Here is a 5,153-nt window from a genome sequence, read left to right as displayed (position 1 = left end):
TACCTTCCAAAACTTTCCCCAATATAGATGTAAGACTAACTGGTCTATAATTACCCGGTTCAGCTTTGCTCCCCTTTTTGAATAGCGGCACTACCTCTGCTATACGCCAGTCTTTGGGAGCCATACCCAATTTAACTGAATCCATGAAGATCAAAAATAGTGGTCTTGCTAGTTCAGCACGCAGCTCCATAAGAACCCTGAGGTGTATTCCATTGGGACCAGGTGACTTATTAATCTTTAACTTTTTAATCGGTCACAGACTACCTCCTCACATAAATAAGTTTTTAGCAGTGGGACATTATCTTTGTTGAGATTTTGTGTTAGACCCAGCATTTGGTTCTCTCTGGTAAATACCGTTGAAAAAAACTTGTTTAGTTTGTTTGCTATGTCATTATCATTTTTGATTGAGACTCCCATCTTGTCTTTTAAAGGGCCTATACTCTCCTTCTTTAGTCTCTTGCTGTTGATGTACTTAAAAAAAAATTGGGATTCGCTTTGCTTTCCTTTGCTACTAGTTTTTCAGTTTCTACTTTAGCCGCTCTTATTCCTTTTTTGCATATTTTGTTACAATCCTTATAGTGCTGAAATGACTCCTCAGATTTGTATTTTTTAAATGCTCGTCTTTTTTTGTCCACTAATTCCTTTATATTTTTGTTAAACCACATTGGTTTGGGATATTTATTCATTTGTTTGCTGCTGGTAAGAATAAATTTACGAGTATTTTTAATTAGCAGTGATTTTAATACATCCCATTTCTCTGTTGTAGTTTTTTCTTGAAACAGAATTTCCCATTCAATGTCCCTTCATCATGTCAAAGTTGGCTTTGACATGGGGCCTATATTTACTAAAAATCCGAGTTTGCCCGATTTGTGTTTTTTTTTCTAAGTCCCAATCCGGAAATTCACTAAGCACCAATCTCGGCAGTGTTTGGACTATTCGTAATGGTTTGATTTGCCAAGTTCAGAAATACGAATTAATAGACCATCGGTCAAACACGGCGGTTATTTCATCCAATACGGGAATTCACTATTCATTCGTAATTGGGTGTTAGTCTCTGAGTGCTCAAATGCGGTCGTATTTTTTTGCGAAACGTTAAAAAAAGCGACAAAAAAATAGACCTGCTTTTTTCAGGCGTGTTTACATGTGTTGCAACTCAAAAATCAATCACACCTGAATACGGATGCCTATAAAAGGATGTTAGGCCCAATTCAATCCACCTACACTCAGAAATGGCAGCAGGACTGTGGGCCAGTGATATTTTGTGTGCTGTGGGATTCCTCAGACTCAGACATCAGCCTGTAAGTAACCAGGGCCAACAAACTGAACATGGTCAGCAGGTTGTACAGGTTCCGCGGAGGCTGCGCAGGCCTCGTTTTTTTAGGGGGCGTTTAAACTTGAACTGATTATTGATTGATGATTGAACTGAATATCTGATGATATGGTCATACAGATGTTCTGTCTAAATCGTAACAACATTTTCCGTCTGTATGACCTTGTCAAACTGGGCCTAGACCCTGAGATTGCACGCTCTCGCTCTGTCTCAGGCCTGCACAAACTCCTGGCTGTGTTGCACTTTATGGCTACTGGTAGCTTTCAGGCTGTGTCTGGGGATGTCATAGGAATCTCACAGCCCTCATTTTCGAGAATATTAACACAGGTGATGTATACCTAACTACCTCTTCTTTTTTTGCTTGTGTTTTAATTTCTCGGTGGACAGTTCTGTCGTAAAATCTCATGTTTATTGTTCTTTCAAATATACACACAGGTGTTGGCTGTTTTGCAACCCCACATCGATGCCTCAATCTGCTTCCCTACACAGGAGTCTCAGTGGCATGCCGTCAGGGTAGATTTCTATGAGCTGGCTGGCATGCCCAATGTGCTTGGAGCCATAGATTGCACACACATTCAGCTGAGACCACCTAGGGGCAGGCAGCACATATATACTAATCGCCATCAAGAACACTCCATAAATGTGCAGGTAGTTTGTGATGCAAATCTCAAAATAATGAGTGTTGTTTCTGGTTACCCTGGGGGCTGCCATGACTCCTTTATCCTCAGTCAGTCATCCTTCTTTGATAAGTTTGAGGATGGACAAATGCCAGATGGATGGCTGCTGGGTATGTAATTTGATATGTGTAGGACTGCGTATACTTTGTCCAAATACAGGGGCAGATGTAACCTGTAGAAGGCATAAGGAAGTGAGAAACCAGTGATATGTGCAAGGTGATAAAGGCACCAGCCAATCAGCTCCAATATGTAAATGAACATTTAGGAACAGATTGTCCGCTGCCTTTATTACCTTGCACATATCACTGGCTTATCACTTCCCTATGCCTTCTACAGGTTAATACATCTGCCCCACAGTGTGTTACTTATGTGTTGCTGTATCTTAACATGAATCACGTTACTATATATGTCTTTTAGGTGATGGAGGATATGGCTGTTTCTCTTGGCTTCTAACTCCATTGTCCTGACCTGATACCCCTGCTGAACACAATTACAATCATGCAAATAAGTCCACGCGGAATGTGATAGAAAGATGTTTTGGTGTGCTGAAATCTAGGTTTCGGTGTCTGGATAAGTCTGGTGGCCTTTTGTTGTATAGTCCCTCGAAGGTGACTCAAATTGTGTTCTGCTGCTGCTTTCTTCATAACATGTGTTTGCAACAACATCTGCCACATGTTGAGGAGGAGGATGAAGAAAGCAGCCAGCAAGCAGAGGAATTAGAGACATCTGGTGATACTTGGAGTACAGATGTAGGGAGGCAGGTTAGGCAAGAACTCATCACTCGCTATTTCTAAGGTAAGTTTGGTTTGCTAATTTCATTTGTTGTGTAATCATAAATAGATGTTGGCCCATTTTTATTGTAAAAACCATTACTCAGAATGTGTCTGTCTCCTTGAGACATACAAACATACCCTCGATTTATGCAAAACTAATGTCGCATGTGTATTGTGTTTATTTGAAAAATCAAAGCAACAGATTATGAGTGGCATGCATTAAGTCTGGATAAGTGTTCTTAAACTTGCACTGATAATTTATTACAAGCACATATAATCCACATAGTAATTTATTTAGTATTTTACTTTATGATTGTGTGTAACGTCCTAATGCACAGGTTCTCAAACTCGGCCTTCAGGACCCCACACAGTGCATGTTTTGCAGGTAACCCAGTAGAAGCACAGGTGTATGAATTACTCACATGCACATTTTAAAAGGTTCACAGGTGGAGCTAATTATGAAACTTGTGATTCTGTGAGGAGACCTGCAAAACATGCACTGTGTGGGGTCCTGAGGGCCGAGTTTGAGAACCTGTGTTCTAAATAAACAGTCCTCAACATATAATATGTAACTAACCAACAAAATAACAGGTGGCGCTTGACAATCAAAAGAATTTAAAAAAACATTTATTTATATACAATGATTAAAGTTACAGCACACTCCCGGGAGGAATGAAATAATATATCAATGTTTCACAATATATAAAACTTCACAATAGTAAAAAACTGTGCACTGTATAGAAACTTCTTATTCAATTCCTCAGGGAACTAATTATAATCTGTGAACTTCAATGCACATGTTTATAAAAAATATGTATGTGACTGTGCCTGAAGGATTAACACTATGTTTGATACACTGTATTGCAAAAAACACAATTGAGGTGTATAATTTGTATCTGTAAATAATAAGTAAATGAATATAATGTCAAATCATAAGTCACTCACGTCTTGGTGTATCATAAGGTGCTGAATGCGTTTACAGATCCCAAAAGAATGCGGTAATTTCTTTTTTAAAAGGTGGATAGGTAAATTTCCTCCGCTGGGCAGGAGCCTGTGATTTCCTTGCTCCCTGGTGTCGTCTCGCTAAGCTAACAGAGACACACACCAGAGCCACAGCGTTGAAGGTGATGCTGCACCGTGTAGTATACCTGAGTGGGCCGTGCAGGTAGATCTGTAAACCTCCGGTATCTCCGTCCTTGCAGACAGGAGGCTGTGATGTTGGTTTTCCGGGGTGCACCCGACTACGCTGGGCAGGAGCCTATGTTGACTTTGCTCCGTGTTGTCGTCTTGCTGTTAAATATGTGACGCGCACCAGAGCCTCAGCGGGTGTAACGATGCTGCACCGTGATGTATGCCTAAATGGCCGTGCAGGTGGATTGTATCGCCTCCGGTACCTCCGTGCTTGCAGATGGGAGGCTGTGTAAGCTGGTTTTCCGGAGGTCGCCGGTCTGCGCCGGACTGCAGGGGAACAACACCCGTAAATACCTCTTCCCCAGATGACGTGGTCAGCCGTGGCAACGGGGATATGAGAGGGGGTGCAGATGCAAATGCTCCCGATGATATCACTGTAAAAGTGATCTTATCTGCACAAGTGTTGCGTGGGTGCAGCAACTGATGAAGGTGTAAGTTCTTGTAAGAACAGCCTGTATCCTAACGCGTTTCAACGCCAGCAGGGCGTCTTTTTCTAAAGGCAGGTATGTCTGAGAGTAGGAGTGTTCTCAGTTTTATACCTGTTACTCAGGTGTAGTTGATTCTTGATTAAATACCAGCTGTCTCATTAATGTAATAGACCTCTAGCATCATGAGATCAGTACATATATTTAGGAAAAACATCACCGTATTAATATATCTTAGGTGACTCAGTCTAATGCACATTGTCATAGCATAATTATTTTGATACATAGAATATTGCATAATAATATACACAGATAATATATGAGACTGGGAATGCCTATCATGATTATTAAGAAGGGATTACTTGAACAATAATATCATACTGATTTCATATATATAATCCAATACATTAGTTCTAATTATTAATAGTTGATTTTCAAAACTAAAATGAGAAGATTCATTTTCTTTTTTCTTCTTAATAATCATGATAGGCATTCCCAGTCTCATATATTATCTGTGTATATTATTATGCAATATTCTATGTATCAAAATAATTATGCTATGACAATGTGCATTAGACTGAGTCACCTAAGATATATTAATACGGTGATGTTTTTCCTAAATATATGTACTGATCTCATGATGCTAGAGGTCTATTACATTAATGAGACAGCTGGTATTTAATCAAGAATCAACTACACCTGAGTAACAGGTATAAAACTGAGAACACTCCTACTCTCAGACATACCTGCCTTTAGA

The sequence above is a fragment of the Pseudophryne corroboree genome, chromosome 1 (genome assembly GCF_028390025.1).
Source record: "Pseudophryne corroboree isolate aPseCor3 chromosome 1, aPseCor3.hap2, whole genome shotgun sequence".
Taxonomy (NCBI): Eukaryota; Metazoa; Chordata; class Amphibia; order Anura; family Myobatrachidae; genus Pseudophryne; species Pseudophryne corroboree.
Note: the sequence above shows the minus strand (reverse complement) of the source record.